Source organism: Myotis daubentonii, chromosome 13, assembly GCF_963259705.1.
Source record: "Myotis daubentonii chromosome 13, mMyoDau2.1, whole genome shotgun sequence".
In the NCBI taxonomy this organism is placed as follows: Eukaryota; Metazoa; Chordata; class Mammalia; order Chiroptera; family Vespertilionidae; genus Myotis; species Myotis daubentonii.
In genome coordinates this window covers 37,316,939-37,334,759 of record NC_081852.1, presented here as the reverse complement: position 1 = coordinate 37,334,759, position 17,821 = coordinate 37,316,939, and the positions used below count along the sequence as shown (strand labels likewise).

The 17,821-nt window shown below is 35.3% G+C and overlaps 2 protein-coding genes and 1 pseudogene across 5 annotated transcripts in view; 2 read left to right on the top strand and 1 right to left on the bottom strand.

Moving 5' to 3' along the window:
- The window catches only part of RNLS (renalase, FAD dependent amine oxidase), a 220,581-nt gene that overhangs the window by 16,216 nt on the left and 186,544 nt on the right, over window positions 1-17,821 (top strand). The window lies entirely within an intron of this gene.
- Window positions 1-17,821, bottom strand: part of LOC132214967 (gastric triacylglycerol lipase-like) — a 224,746-nt gene that overhangs the window by 40,169 nt on the left and 166,756 nt on the right. The window lies entirely within an intron of this gene.
- LOC132214611 (nucleophosmin-like) lies at window positions 8,030-9,635 on the top strand (annotated as a pseudogene).

Below are 17,821 nucleotides of genomic sequence, written 5' to 3'. Positions count from 1 at the left end.
TGCTAAGGTTTAGTTCCCTATCATTGCCTTGCTGCTATACATTCTTCAAACATGTCCAGTTAGGAATTTGGAACTAGAGTAAATAGCAATAGCTTCAGTTTATGAGCATCTTTTATAGTCTCGGTATTTCACGTGCCTTGTCAACAATCCTTAAAACAACCACGTATTGTATTATCCCTACTATATAGGGGAAGACCAGGGAGATAAAAATTACTTTCTATGAAACTACCTACTAGAAGAATCAACATACTGACTCCAAAGTCTGTCATCTTTTTAATTCCACACATTCGCCGATGCCTTCTAATTCTCAGTGCTTTACCTTTTTTTTTTTTTTTTTTGAAAAATGAGTGTGTATTATGATCACAAACAGTAGAAGTTTTCATTTGAACACAAACTCAAATACTCAAATTGGGATGTCTGATGATGTCATTAACAAGCTAAGATATAGAGAGATCTGCACTTTTATAAATAAATGTGATTTTTAGTCTATGGATAGCCAAAGTCCCCCAAATAGTTTTCAGGTCTTGCCATTTGCATCAGTTTATTTTTCGGTATCAAATCAAAGAAGAATTGTTCTTAAGGGGGGTGTGGTGAGTGCTTTCTTTCTTCGGACTTTTGGAAGTATTTTAGAAATTTTGATACAAGTTTATCACTTTGATTTTCAATAGAAGGTTTGTTGATATTTTGACTTTTCTTTAATCTTAAGTGGTAAACTTGGGAAAATCTGGCTTGCTTCAGTATAACTATTTCCCTGTCTTTATTTTGTACTTCTTGGTGCTTGAAAACATTAGGCATAAAGAGGTGATACAATTGAGAATATGGCCCAGCCGGTGTGGCTCAGTGGTTGAGTATCAACTTATAAACCAGGAGGTCACATTTCGATTCTGGCCAGGGCACGTGCCTAGACCAGGAGGGGTGTGTAGGAGGCAGCCAGTCAATGTTTCTCTTTCATCATTGCTGTTTCTATCTTTCTATCCCTCTTCTTTCCTCTCCCATCCTCTCTCTAAAATCAATAAGAATATATTTAAAAAGGAAGAAGATGGACAGCTGACCCATGTGGCTCAACTGCTCAGCCACTGCCAATGTAACAAGAATTTCTGATTTGAGAAAAAAGGAACTTTGGGTGTCTACTTTCTATGGAAAACCTGAACAAACTATTAAATTAAATTAGAATAGTTACAATTCTATATAGAAGCTGATAATGAGAGCACATGCCAATGTAACTGGACTTTATTTTCTAACTCTGTAAAATGAGAGCATGGAAATCTAGATCCCTAAGATCCCTTCTCAATCTAAAATCCAACCTAAAAGGATTCTTTTAAAAGGCAGGTTTGTTTGAAAGAAGGGCAGGTGTGTATAATTGCTGTTTGAAATGTGAGTTATTTGAACATGAGTTCATAAGTTAAAGATGTCAGAAAGTGTGTTTATAAAATGTTAAAGTGGGTGAGTGAGAGAGAAATATTTTATTGTTGTTTACAAACCACCTTGGTTAACGAGCTTGCACCTATTCTGAAGACATTGGATTTGGGGGTGGGAGAAGGAAAGAAAGAAAGGTTCATATTCAAGCCAAGATTTAATAGTTGTGTTTTTTTAAAAAATAATGATTACTTTGTCTCTTTCATCCATTAAACTTGAGTTCCTTGAGTCTTTTCTATTTCTACCACCTTACACTGTCCCAAGTAATATTTTTGATTGAACAAATTAGTAATTGAATGACAAAAATCTCCTGTGTACTTGATTATATTACGAGAAAGTAAGACTTCTTCAACTTGCACTCTTTTTAGCCTCAACTATCTTATCACCTGCTCTCCACCTACATTATGTTGAAGAGGGGAAAAATCAGTTAACAAAGGGAAAACATTTTTCACTGTTATCCTGCATTTTCACTGAACTCTCATTAAAGAAAAGCAGGTGACTATCTTCTTTATGTCTAGCTGAATGACTTCTGAAGTTTTACAAACATAAATGATTTTTATTTCTATGAAGCAGTTCTGTTAGCACAGTAAAACCCCTAAATGAGATACAGCAGAAACTTGTGTAGGACTTTTCTCCTATTTGCAGATGAGATGTGATGATAAGAGCAAAGTTCAGAGGGATGCAACGGCTGGCTTTGAAAAGGAAAAGGGACTACAAATCAGGGATGTGGGCAGCCTTTAGAAAAGGCAATGAACAGATTCTCCTCTACAGCCTCCAGAAAGAAAACAGCCCACAGACACCCAGATTTTACCCCCATAAGACCTACTTTGTACTTCTGACCTCCAGAACTGTAAGAGACTACATTTGTGTTATTTTCAGCCACTATGTTTATGATTACTTGTTACAGCAGCCAGAGAAAACTAATATACCCAGTAATTATTTTCATCAACAATAATGTTTTTAATGACACTTGCTTATAACTCATCTAAAAATGATAATCATATTGAACATTATAAACATTTCTAATGGGATACTCCATGTAGGAATTGTGAGGAATTTACCTCTCCTCTCTTAAAAATAATTCCAGTTGACTGATTTCTCTAATAGTTTGAAAGCACCTTTACATCCTACAGTTTTGCTGAGTCAAGTACTGATAGTCTAATGAGTTCTAAGGAACTTTTGAGCAATTCACTTGGAAATGAGTAGGAACTTACTGAGGCATAGATCTTTTAATGAGGTCATTCTCTTTACTTTATAGTTAAAAGGGTTTGCCCCTACACAGATTATTTATATCCTACCCATAATTGGAAAAGCCAAAATTGCTTTGAGGTTTCAAAATGCTGATATTTGGAAATGTATTTACTTCAACCAAGATAGACTCTAGTTTATCTGCAATTAGTTTTGCTTAGCATGTTCCAAGGATGTGTCTGTTAGTAAATTCTGTAAAACCCTACTAATTATTTGAAAGAAAATGGGCTTTTCAAATTCATAACGTTCAAGATAGCATCCCAGTGCTAACATGCACATGCCAAGGCTGGCAGATGGAAGCACTTTCATAACTACTTCCACTTGCGCACAGTGATCATGGAGGTGGAGTATGTTCTTTAGTGATATCATAAATCAGTGTGAAGAGAGGGAAAACAATTTAAAAGTAAACAGAAAAGGGAAGTCTTGAACTAAGGACATGATATCTCTGAAGATTATCTCGAGGGGTTGACATACCCTTTAGGGTCATTGTTTCAAAATAATGAAATGAAATAACTCACACTCATTTCTCCTCAACCTTTCATTTCCAACACATTAACATAGACACATACATACATTTAATCCGATAAGCATTTATTGGAACCCTGTCATTGGTATACCATAATCCTTCCATGATTCTTTTCTTGTCATTTACCATATAAATGACATTTACATTTGTTGTCTATTGTTTTGGTTTCTTGAAGAACTCAATTTAGGATTTGAAAGTTCTTGTTGTCTTTGAAGCAATATTGTTGGATTTTCTAACAGTTATTATCCATAATTTTATTTAGGCTGCTCAACAAAAAGGTTTATGGCTTATTAAGAAAGGTATTAGTATTTCTTGCCTGGATAATATATATATATATTTTTAATCGTTGACATATGACGTAAGTCTTCTGAATCATGGATTACATTTTAAAATTTCTATTTATCCCTAACATGAAGCCAATAATCAACTATTTTTAAACACTTTTATTATTAGAAGTTTCCTCAATTGTAGTGTTCATTGAATTTCTTGTTTTTTATATTGAAGTAAGAAAAAAAGTGTCTACTTGCAATAATCACAAAAGGCAAAGCTTAATTCCCTTAATTGTAATCAACATAAATCGGTGAACTCTGTCTTTAGTTTAACTGTTCAATGTTTTTAAAAGTCACCATTATGTATTTTATAATTTCATAGTTTTATTTCTGGCTTAAGCAGGTAAAAAGATCAGCAAAGCATTTTTCCCTTTTATAAATGCTTTAAAATGCTTTGAATAGGCAACAGTGCCAAAATACTCTTTTGCACTTAAAAATGGCTTCACAATAAGATAGATATAAAAAGTGAATATGGAGTCAAATATACTTACAATACTTGGAGAAATCTGTAGTTTTAAATTTTAGTTTTTATTCTTGATGTGAAAGTAATTACAGAATTATCATGCCATATTCTATATACGTTACAATTACTTCTCAATGGCATTGTAGTTGACATATATATTTTTTTCTCAATAATAACCCTAAATTTAAGACACTTCATTTCATATACCCATACACATAATATTTTATTTAATAATTATTTATTGAATGACTGAATAGGTTCAAATTCTTGAAATACCTCAGAATGATTATCTTAGCTGCTATTTCTTAGTGCTACTGATAAGGAAAATATTTTTATTTAAAATGGCCAATTAAATAAAGTGCATACATTGGTATTTTTTCTTGAAACAAGTCTCACATTGTTTATAATTATATATATATATATATATATATATATATATATATATATATATATATATATATATATATATATATATCATGGTATGACCAAAAAAAAAGGATGTCTTTTGACAAAATGAAGTTCCCGGGAACTAAACTGTCAGCTCTTTAACATAATGATGATGAATTGTGCTATTGAATTTACATTGACTCTATATTGTTCCCTTTTTATTAAAGTCTTTCTCTGTTTACTTTAAGTTTTTGGTCAGCATCCTAGAAAAGTGAAGATAAAAGTTTGGGATAAGATATAGGGAGCATCTTAGTGGTTTGCTACACTGAAAATACACATTGTGTTGTGAAATGCCTGGGAAGCAGCGTTCAGAAAAACAGCTCTAGCTAAGAAGGGGGCCTTTAGAGTAGGACAGTGCTGCAGCAGAGGGGCAGCATCAGGCAGGTTGCTAATGGTAGGGACCCAAAACAACAGAGAGCAGAGGTGTCCAGGGGAGCACACCCTGGAGTGTTACCAGCCTTATCCAACAGCTGCCAAGTGCCATTATCCCATGGCCCCAATGGTTCATAAGATTGGAATGTTCATTTTGTACTCTACACAGTACAATACAAGCAGCATGCTGTTTTCCAACCATTTATTAAAAAAAAATCAAAGTCAAAACAAAACTCTTTTATGTCCTTATATGAGAACATCTTTTCCATAGAGATATTTTCCACCTAAAGCATGAAAGAAGACTGAAAGTCACTGGTCATCTAAATACACTTAAGGAACTGAAGTTGTCTCCTACAGTGGCTGTATGTCATCCAGGGGCCCACCTTGGTTTGTTATTTTGAAATCTAGTAATGCAGAGCATCTGTTCTTGTCAGAGTTGCTTACCTATATGCTACACTGGACATTTTAAATTATCTTTGGATTGTTAGAGCGAAGAAGAACCCTGGAAAAGACTCGCGTAAGTCAGACTTTTAGTTGATAGCCAAATAATTAGACATACCTCACAAGGTTTTTTCCTATCCAAATTTTACCAGTGTTATTTTTTTTTATGGGCTGATTATAGGAATAAATGGGGAAAAGGCAGAAGATCAGGGTTAAACAACATAGAAGACTGATAAGTTTAGTTCTTCAAACTGGTAGAAATTGGAAATAGAAATAAATGAGGGAGGGTATATCAGGATGAATTTATCTCTGCTACAGACCAGTCAAAAAGGATGAAAATATGCAGATATTTGTCCTTCCTTATTCCATTGGGCATTTTTAATGAGGCAAACGGGATATAGAGATATCCTATCTCCCTGAATAAAAAAAGGAAAGGGGAAACAATAAGAATAGCTAACACTTAAATAGTCCTTACTATTGACCAGGTGCATATAAGCATATAAACATTTGTTTAAAACATAAACATATAAAAAGTGTTTTAATTATATTAACTAATTTAATTCTAGCATCAATCCTAACATTATTGTCCCCATTTAAATGTTGAAACTGAAGTACAGAAAAGTTAAGTAACTTTCCCAAAATTACAGAGCTTGTAAGTGACTGAACCTGAGCAAGGATTCCTACCCAGGCTGCCTGGCTAGAGACCACACTGTATGTTGTGCCTTGAATTGTTCAGATTTAACAGAAAATAAATACTTTTAATATAATGTCCTCATAATCACATTATTAATATCCCATAACTTTATCCAATGGAAAGCAAAACATGTATGGTGTCTCCAATAAAGCAAATAATACATATTTTATTTGAGGGTTCAAATTCTTTTTGGTTATTCAGATTTCATATAATCAGTAGGTCACTAAGACCTATTTTAGAAACTGGTTCTCATATAGACTAGATTGTTGGAACCCAGTGGTCAAAGATTACTTCTGTTGTCATTTTAATTCATTCAAAACCTTCGCATGTGGTATGCCTTGCATTTTATTATAATTAATTTTAAAATATTTTATAAGGTATATAAAGTATTTTTGTGTATATTTAGTACATTTTAACCAATTTTTTTTCTGTTAAATAAATGTCTTTGTATATTTTAGGTTTGCTTTTCCACAGACATTTTTTCTAAACTTTTTCATCTCATGTGTCTTTCTTAACCAGATGTAATTTCTTAAAAAGATAATTTTGATTGTACTGGACAACCAGTAGATAACCCATTGGTCCATCTAAATTATAAAACATATAACAAGCAAGAATAAAGTGTTGTTTAAGAAGTTTCAGAAGAAGATGGGGAACTCCTAAATAACCAATTTTAGAAGGCTTTTTTAAAATATTGAAATAAATTCACCATAAGGTTTTTCATTTTTTCTCACTGTTATCATTACCTGAACTTTCCACTTCACAAGTGAGAAGAAAGAGATTTTGGGCAAAACCTAGGATGGAAATAGTAGGAGCTGGGGATGAAAATGGGGAATGGGGTAGAGGATGGAGGGATGCTGGGGGTTGGAGGAAGGCTCCAGATGATCAAATGCCATGAGGAATTAGGCTAAAAATATTGAGCTAACAGATTGTATAACCAAGACATGAGGGTAAAGGTGGGAACATACAGGTTGGGGTCAATTTAAACAAGTCCACTTCTTTTAAAATCAGTTTAAAAAGATTCTTTACAGAGTTGTCCATATTTCCGACATGACCTCAATTTGGTGGTAACTTTGTCCTCATCGTTGTGTATTAGGAACGGCGTGGTTTTATATCACTCAAGGGAGATATACTTGCAAGTCCTATGAGAGCCCAGAGCATTTTTATTATATTTTGTGATTACAGTTGGAGATGCTGTTTATCTTATTACTTGTAAAACTCAGAGGGCAGCTTTCCAAGGGCTTCACGGCTCTCGGGTCTCTTTGTAATCAAATCTGCTTCTTCAGCAGTAATTTTAGCATCTATTATCGCTGAGCCTCCGGCAGCCCAGCAGCCTCGCAGCTTTGACATCACTTGTGGTTTGCAGAACATCATGCAGTGCTGTCTAGTGCTCCTGATAATAGTTTCTGAATGCATAGCTGTTTTTACTGCTTGAAATTGCCCCATCTCTTCCTAGCAATTGAAGTTGGCAAGTTAATCATTTAACTTTTTCTACCCCATGCCCAGACCTCACTCCAGGATCATTGGCGTCACACCAAGTAAGACTTCACAGTGACAGAAATAAGTTTGTGTTGGAACTGGGAATGTCACCCTCTCTGGAAGATGTCCATATTGTCCTTTTAGATGGAGAAACAAAAGCAATTAAAAGCATATTTTTCTAAATACACCTAATGAGCCCAAAACAGAACCCAAAAGTGAAATCTGTGCTCCTCACTCCTGGTCACATGAGTGGTTCCCTGGGCTTCCTTCTCTTCTCACCAAAGCTCCTGTGCCTGCAGCACAGAGCAATCATACTTGAGTTCAGCCTCACACTTACATTCTCAGAGCTGATTCCAAGATATTAGGTTTAAAGACTCAGGTGGGGGGAGTGGGGGGGTGGGAGATGGTCAAGGAGGCCTACATTAATCTAATAGGCTAGCTCTCCATTCATTGCAACCTTGAATTTTTCTATCATGGGGATCCATCTTTAGTCAAGGCTTGTAATTAATTACAAACTCAGTGGAAAGAGACTTTAGCAGTAACATGAATTATCCCCTAAGAAAAATGGAAAGGTGCCTCTCCCCTCTTTGACTCTGTATCCTCAGAAATGCCTCATCATGTCCTTGGAGTGGACTGTGCAAGGTTCCATTGATTCCCTATATCCTCATGTTCACCAGATAGGCATGCCAACCACCGAGACTTCCTCCCCCATAAAGAATCTCCAGAGAAACATCAAAGACAGGAAGTCGTTGTTAGTACCATACATTGACTCAGAGTGGCACAACAAAGATATTTCTCCTTGCCTCGGGTCAGTTTGACCCAGACCTAGCTTGACTAGAATATAGACATATAAATTATAAGGCTAAAGAAGGAGCTGTTGTTAGGGTCACTTGTCTTCTCAAGCTAAAAAAAAAAAAGGTTAGGAATATTTTCTTTTATAAACAAAATCTTGCTGCCCTAATTTCCTAATTTCTAGTGCACGATAGTACAATGTGTTCTCAAGACTAATTCTTCCCTGGTGTGATTCCATCTTGCGCGTCTGTCCTGGGGAACAGAAGTCCTTTATCTCTGTCCGCCTTCTCTCCCACTTAAGTGTGTGCCACCACCCCAGGGACGATTCAATGGATGTGGACATGAGCCCTCTGAGGCCCCAGACTATCTTTTTGGTTGTGAACTAAAGGCCGACAAAAGATCATCACTTTAAGGTGGATAATGATGAAAATTAGCACCAATTATCTTTATGTACAGTCAGTTTAAGGGCTGGTGCAAAGGATGAATTGCACATTGTTGAAGCAGAGGTAAGGAATTATGAAGGCAGTCCAATGAAAGTAACACTGGCAACTTTGAAAATGTCTGTACAGCCAATGGTTTCCTTTGGTGGCTTTGAAATAACACTAGCTGGGGTCTATGGTTGTAGTGTGGTTCAGGGCCTGTACATATTAGTGGGCAGCACTTAGTAGCTGCGGAGGAAGATGCAGAGTCAGAAGGTGAAGAGGAGGAGGATGTGAAATCCCTAAGTATGTCTGGAAAGCGTTCTGCCCCTGGAAGTGGTAGCCAGATTCCATAGAAAAAGCAAAATGAAGTTAATGAGGAGGATGAGGAGGAGGATGATGAGGATGACGATGATGACTTTGAGGATGAGGAAGCTGAAGAAAAAGCTCTAGTAAAGAAATCTGTACGAGATACTGCAGCCAAAAAAGCACAAAAATCAAACCAGAATGGGAAAGACTCAAAACCATCAATGCCAATATCAAATGATCAAGAATCCTTAAAAACAAAACAAAACAAAAAAACAGGAAAAAACTCTTAAAATACCGAAAGGACCTGGTTTTGTAGAGGACATTAAAGCAAAATTGCAAGCAAGTATAGAAAAAGCACATGGAACAATCCTGGGAACTACTGGTGAATTAAGCCCAAAGATGGGGAAAGAGGAAGACGAGAGACAAATATAGTCCATACTGAATATCATCAACAGTCCAGACTGAAGTCTTCTATTGTAATCTCAGACCCCTTTCTGATTGTCCACTCACCCATGTCCCCTTCCAGGCTGAGGGCCATCGCACTGTTATCTCCTAAAGCACTTTTCTTTTGACTGCTGTGGTTCAGGGAACTTTTCTTTCTACTTGTGCATTTGCCTCACCTCTTTGACCAGGGTTTTAAACACCTTTGTATCTCCCTGTCTGCTCAATAAATATTTGAATGAATCAAAACAAAAAAGACTAATTCTTGGAACAGTCTAGAAAGGTTCATGTGCTTCTCATTTTGTTGCTACTTGTTGAAGGCCAAAGGGGTTGAACATGTCAGACATAGAGGGTCACTTGCATGACATACTACATGCTAATAAGAAACGATATGTGGGAATTCCAGGATATGTTTCATCCTGTTTCAGCATTAAATTGCAGATCATGGCCAAGGATCTGTTTTCATTGAGAAAAGCCAGAATTCATCCGCCAAAGTCAACATGAAGCAAAAGACTTGCATCGTGATGAAAAAGAGTTAAGACATGTACACAGACACGTTGTTCTTTTCCATTATTATCTAAGTAGCCTTGTTTATTCTTTCAAAAAAGTATTAATTTTTTCGTTGCCATTTAGAAAACGTTGAGTTAGAGAATTCAGTTTACATATTGATTTATATTCCATTTTGAAACTGTTCACAGTGTAAATATTTTCTCTATATAATAGAAATGCTCATATAGTTTTCACAGTTAGCAGCCTTATCATGGGAGACAACTGATAGAAGTTGGCTTTCTTTTCTTTATTGAAACCATATTCTAGAAGGTTAATTTCAAGTGGCTTAAGAAATGCAGTAAGGAGAGACCTGTAGTGAGCTACCACACTCTCCAGAAATGTGATTCCTGATCATGGTGTGAGAGCAACCTGGAGTTCCCCAAACTCAACTTCTGATTAAGGGGAACAAATTATTCTGCTTCTAGCAAATTACCTTACACATTGCTTGATCTATGACACATGAGAAAACTACATGTGGCATGCCCATAAAATAATGAGACTTCGCTTTTAAGTTACTTAGATAGAATTTATTTAAAATGTATGTCGTCCTTGAGAGAGTTCATCTGGACATTCATATTTAGTCCACAGTTCTCAATGGTTTTTGGAAACTTTTGGAGAGTTATTTTAAATAACTATTTAGTTAACTATTTTAAATAAAACTTGGACAAAGTTTTGGGTTGTTTTTTTGTGTGTGTGTGTGTGTTTTTTTTTTTTTTTTGGAAACTACCCAAGAGTGGATTGGGTATTTGGAGCCACCCTGGAAAAATTCTTCAAATTGCTGTTGTGGTCACACATTCTTTTAGATACACACCTACTTCTCTAGCCATGGCCTAAATAATTTTGACTCTTCTAAAACTGTTTTCTACATTCAAAAGAAAAAGTTTTGCTATCCTTGCAGATATTCAAAAGAATGAGCTGCAGTCTATAGAAGCAATTCCGGAAGGGGACTTTTCAAAATGTTTATAATAATAGTAACAATTTTGGTATAACAGCATCACTTTGGAAATAGCACAATTGTCTGGATGTGTTAGTTCTTACATATTTGTTGAAAAATATAATACTTTATAGTCACATGTCTAATAGGCAGTAAGTGCCTTGTTGTAGAAAATTTTCATTTCTTGAACCTGAAAACAATTGCTGTTCCAGGAGCCTCCATTATAGCTCATGAAGTGTTTGTCTTAGACTTTTGGAAGAATTGGGGATCTTACAATTTTTTAGGAGTTATGCTGCATAATCTAGCATAGTTGTTCCACAGGCATTTTTTAAAACTACATCTTCTAATGGTAAAAATGTGTTGTTAGCAAAGTAAGACTTCACAAAATAAGAAAACAAGGTTTTATATTTTGAAACACAGATAATTGAAATACTTTTTTTTTACCACAATATAAATATAATATTTGAAATTATATTGACATTCTGGTAGAGGTGAAGTCTAATTTAACTCACCTTTGTTAGTTTGTATATTACATTATTAAAGCGGTAACAGTGTTTTGTTCATAGATGATGGTTAAAATCTATTGACACAATAAATAATGTAAATACTGAAAAATTAAATCATGAAAAACATTTGATACATTCCAATAGCTTGATGGGTATTTAAAAGTAAATACAGATTTATTTTGTAAACCTTTATTTTGAATTATTTAACTTGTGAATATATTACATCAACTCCAAAATTATGGACCTGATATTTAAAAAAATGTTAGATGTGTCTATGTTAAAAAGCAAGTTAGATATCTACAGAGATGAATTTTTATAACACATATGCTGAGTAACTTTTGTGGTTCCAAATGCTGTACTAGATGCTGGAGAAAACGTGTGGAAAAACAGGTAGCATCCTCTATATATGGAGCTTATACTCTGGTGACTGTTGGGTTCTAGGGAGAATAGACCAAACTAGGAGTCTTCATAGTGACTCTGTATTCTATGGAAAAGCTCTCATTCCTACACTCTGGGTTCTTTTCTTTACACTGAAGTATGACAGATTTGGACTCATGGTCTCCATAGTCCTCTAAGATCAGAAGGTATGCTGATTTTTAAAATTCTCCTTTGTTATCTTAACTGTTAAATCTTACCTCCCAAATTCTTAGTATTTTCAATATGAAACATATATGAGTAGTATGTATGAGTGCATTTTGTAAATTGTAAAATCTTTTCACTCTGAGGTAGTGCTATTTATTCAAGAAGGCATTGAGCTATATCTACACAAAGTACAATGTAGACTCATCTGGTTACTTAGAAAATGAGGAAACTAATCAAAGGGTCCTTTTTTCCCCCTCTCAAAATTTGGAAATATTTTTGCCTGAATTAGTTGGTTAATTTATCATTTATTTACCTCACTTAGTTTTGTAGAAACGATGTCTAAATCCCTTGAAACCACAGTTCACATTCACTAAGGTTTAGAGCTTATGTTTTCGTATCACCCTGTGAAAGAGAGACTCTATTGTTTGTGGAAGCAGAGAACAAAATGAAGTCATATATCTGGAAGACATCCTATTTGGCCACCGACTTTTGGGAAGAATTAATTCCAAATAATTTTAAATGGCTAGTTAATCTCTTTCTTAAACATTTTCCAGCAGGGAGATGTCAGACCTTCCCTCAGTAACCTAAGTCAGCAGTCACATACATTTTCGTAAGTAGGCTTCTGCATGTGAAAATCTGGAAAAAGGAAATGACAAGATAATGTCTAAGACTATCCCCTCTATCTTCCTCAATTTTCCTGTTGTTTTGCTTTTTTTAAATATTTCAACCCATACTTAAGCCTTCTTAAGAATAAACTTCAACTAAACATGTTCAAACATGTTATTAAGAAAACATCAGATTTCACTCTGACCATTTTCACTAGGAATGAAGAAGAATTTTATTATTTCTTTTCATTTCTGCTTCCTTCACTCTTTTCTAGAAGCATCTCTATGGACAGCCATTGCAAGAGGTTTTGAGGAGAAATAAATTGTGACTGAATACAACCATAGCAGAAATGTCTCTTCTAAGGGTTAAGGAGGTCACATTGTTTGTTATATTTTTTGAAGTCTTAGAATACTTGTGGATTTTTATTCTGACGACAAAGTGCAGCTGTTTCTAGTCAACTCTTTTAAATAAAGTTCTTTCTTAGCACATCCATTTCAAAATCAGCGAACTTCTGGGCCCAGAGTCAATCTTCCCTATGTGCGTGCCAGACACTTTCATTGTTTGTGAGAGTCACAGGTTAATCTCCAAAGATAGATTTTTCTCCCAGTCAGAATCACATGTGAGTCAATAAAGGCCCCATCTGGTTCTCTGCATCTGAGACTTGTTTTGAAATCACATATAAATTCTTTATTTCCACACAATTGTATTAACTGTTTCTGAATATCAATTATGTTTTTCTGCTGCTGAAACTCTCAAGTGACTCAACAAGTACATCATTCTTTTCTTCTCCAAGTTCCCCCAGGGACCCTTAGATTTGGAAAGAGTTCACTTATAAAGTTGTCATCATCAACACCATTTTTTCCTTGTCCTTTTAAACAACTTTTCACTGAAATATAAAGAAAGGTGCACATATATTAAGTACACATCTTGATGAATTTTTACAAATTGAATATGCACCCATATAACTAGCACCCATCAAGAAATAAACGACACAGCGCCCTGAGAATCCCCCTTGCACTCCCTTCTAGTCACTAACTCTCCCATCCTTGACTTCTTCTAGTAATTATTACCTTGACTTCTTTTTTATTCTTAAATATATTTTTATTGATTTCAGAGAGGAAGCAAGAGGGAGAGAGAGATAGAAACATCAATGATGAGAGAAAATCATTGATCAGCTGCCTCCTACAGGCCCCACCACTGGGGATCGAGCCCACAACCCGGCCATGTGCCCTGACTGGGAATTGAACCATAATCTCCTGGTTCATAGGTTGATGCTCAACCACTGAGCCACGCTGGCCGGGCTTACCTTGACTTCTAACGGCATAGTTCTTTTTTTCTGTTTCTGTGCTTCATTTAAATTGAATCACACAGTATGAGCTCTTAAGTGCTTATCTTCTTTCACTTACTGTTTTTTGTGTGGAATTACCTTATTGAAATGTGTGGTTAAAACCATTTTTCTTATTGCTGTGTAATTTTATATTGTGTAGATACAACACACGTTATCCATTTCACTGTCGATGGGCATTTGGGTAGTTCCTCAGTTGATGCTATAATGGATAGTGCTCTTATGTACATTTCCCTTGGTGAGCAAGTTGTATACATTCTTGGATGTGTACATAGGAGATCATCAACCTATTTTAATGTTTTATTTCATTGATGAAAAACTTACATGAACTTTCTGGTCAGCCTGATCAACCATAGTTACCATATTGAGTTGATATACTTTTTTTCTAAATCATAACAACTTAACAGTTTGTTACCTCGACTTCCCTGCTATTTTTAGTTAAGCTAGTGTCATTTCTGTTCTTTTCACTGCTTTCCTCTCATCCTGCACATCTACTTATACACATCGTACCCTTATGCTTACTCCTCCTTCTCTGCTTCAACTTCTATTTCCTAGAGATAGAGTAATAATATGGTATTTATAGTAATAAATAACAGCAGCAACAACCATTTATTCAGCACTAACCATATACAAAAAACACTGCTATGATTTTTAACTGCTGTTTTGTTTAACTCTCACATAATCCTCATGTTATGCAAATATTGCTCCAATTGATCAATATTTTTTTATTGATTTGAGAGAGAAAGAGAGAAACATCTATTTATTGTTCCACTTATTTATGCATTCATTGGTTGCTTCTTGTATGCACCCTGACCGGGGATCGAACCTACAACCTTGGCATATCGGGATGATGCTTTAACCAGCTAAGCTACCCAGCCAGGGCTTAATTGATACTTTTAGATAATGAAGTATGACAAATACATATATTAAAAATAACCAAGACCAATATAGGTAGCATTCACTGGCCTAATTCTCAGATTTAATTTATTGTCTGCCATTTTTGCCTCAATTTTTTCCAGTACCCACGATTTAGGATTAGTTCACTTGCTCAAGTTACCCTACCCTTAAGTGACAGAGCTGACGGCTGATATTTAACTTTTTATTACTGTCCCTGTAAACCCCCACTATCCTCCTCACACTTTATATTTATTTCCTTGCATGATTCTATCCTGTTTTTGCTCCTCTCTGAGAATACTAGCCAATATTTATTTTTTCAGCCAACAGATACTAGTATTTAGGAGCCTTTTTTAGGTTCCAGGAACTATACTAATACTTTTCCAGGCCTCATGTAATTCTTGCTTACAGCCCCAGAAGGAGATATTGTCATTGACCTAAGTTGACAGAAGAGGAAACCACAGTTTAGAGGTTAAATCACTTGTGTAGTACTACGTATTGTAGGTCTATTAGGCACCCAAGCTAGTATCAATCTCAGATGTGTCTAACTCTAAAGTCAATGCTTTTAATAACCTTTCAAAATCTTGTTCATTGGATAAAGAATGTTATATCTTATCATTGTAGTGTGAAATGCCAGCTGGGTGTGAGCCCCTCTCCCAAATTTCTGCCATCTCCTATTTTATAAATGAGGATGTTAATGTCCAGAGCATTTATATGACCAGTCCTGGGCCACATAGCTGTTCAGGGGAGCCACGGCTAGAACCTATGCATCATGACATCTTGTCCAGGCTTCTCTATTACATAATGCTGCAGGTCTCCAGTTTAAGGAAGTGTGTGGACAGGTCCATGAAACAAATTTAAACCTCTTTTGTTAATGCTCTGATAAAACCATTCTCTTAAAGGCCATCTCCAGTGACCTTCTCTTCATTGTATGTAGAATTTTTCTCCGCTTTCATCCTCCTTATTTCATTGCCTCCTTTATGAAGCTCTTTTCCCTTGGCTACTCTGCATCTGAACTCTGCTTGTTCTTCTGAGATCACAGTTTTTCTCTCTTCTTTGTTAATTAGTTCTCTTCCTTCCTCCTAAAATATAGGCAGTACTCAAGGCTTTGTCTTAAACCATCTTCTTTTTCTTTGTCCTCTCTCTTTGCAATTTCATTTACCCCAAGAGTTTCTGTACAGAAGATCACACATCTTTATTTTTAGCCCTGATTTCTCTTCCAAGATTTAGACCCGAGGCTCAGGCAGCTTGCAGAATTCAACTGGTGCAAAGCTAATTTCCACATCTACTCTTCTCACCAAACCTGTTCCTTTATGTTCGGTGCAGTGTCACCCCATTGGCTTGTCCCTTACTTTGTGCCTGCACTTTAACAAAGCCTCTTATGGAATCTTTCTGTCACTAGCCAAATCCTACTTTAATCCATCTTCATATCTGAACTCAAAATAATCTTCTTAAGGATACCTCAGATCATTTCATTCTTCTGTGCATATAAACTTTGAGGGGTTCCCCAGTGCCTACCAATAAAAATTAGGTCTTTAAAGACCTCTTTTATATGATTTCAAGTGACCTTTCAGGTCAAACTAACCTATTTCTTTTTCTCTTGACATGGCTACACATTTCCATTTCTGTATCTTTTCCTAACACTTCCTATCTCTAGAATTTCCTCACTTCTGTTATGACCCAGTCCATCCTACAAGGCTACTTCCTTGTATTGCTTCCTTATATCCTCAGCCAAAAGTAATACTTGGTAAATTTTGGTGGTCCTTTCTAACCAAGAATCATTGGTACTAGAGAAAAGTCCAGTTAAGGAGAACAAACACTAAATAGGGATCAAAATTTTTTAGTAAATACGAATAAGAGGATTGATTAGGAATTTAATTGAAAAATGAAATAAAAAATTATGAAGATAAGCTTATTTTCCTTATTAATAAAATTTAGGTTGTGGTTGAGATTATGTGCTAATTCCCTGAATGTACAGAGGACAATTAAAGTATTTATTGAGTTTTTAGCATAATTTTCTGACAACTTTAAGATAGAATATTTCAGTCACATCAACTTTGACATTTGTAACAGCCACATAATTTTTTTTAAATATTCTAGAAGCTCAGTTTTATGTAAATCATCTTTTAATTTTATTTTATTTCAAAGGACCCATGTCAGTCACTTATCTTGTCTTGTCTTTAGTTACCTAGTTTCTCTCTGCCAGACCCTCATTTATAAGTGACTGCATTTGATTTTAGTGGTTCTTGCCCACCTCTATTTTCACTGACTTTCTGTAGTTGTGCAGATTTTTCAATATCTACAGTTTCTTTTTCAATAGATTACTATTGATGCTGTAATCAATAAACAACCTGCAAATCCTTTGTGATTACCTAACACTTTATCCTTAGGTTTTGTATAATATTAACTATGATCTAAGTGTTTGAGTACATATCTGTCCTACCAGGATTTAAGTTTTCTTACATGGCAAGAATTATGCTTTTTTTGTACTCTTTCATGAACCTATGAAAATGTCTTGTACATAGTAAAAATTTGAATTCAATTATTCATTCCTCAATAGAATCAATCCTTACCTTTTGCTGCATTTCATCATTAGAAATAATTCTATAAAATTAGATTATAGCCCCAGCCAGTTTTGTTCAGTAGATAGAGTATCAGCCTACGGACTGAAGGGTCCCGGGTTTGATTCTGGTCAAGGACACATGCCCAGGTTGTGGGCTTGGTTCCAGTAGGGGTCATGCAGGAGGCAGCCAATCAATGATTCTCATCATTGATGTTTCTGTCTCTCTCTCCTTCTCCCTTCCTCTCTGAAATCAATAAGAAAAATTAAATTATAGAAAAACAAATCATTTATTTTTCCCATTGGAGCAGCAAATAATAAGTTGCATTCCTAATCAAAGGCTCAACTTCAGATATAAACAATAGTTTATCATAAAATAAAAGATGAAATAACTAAAATCATCTATGATAACTTAAATAAAACATATTCTAAGTCTTGTAAAGTGTCAGTATAGCATGTGTAATGATTATTT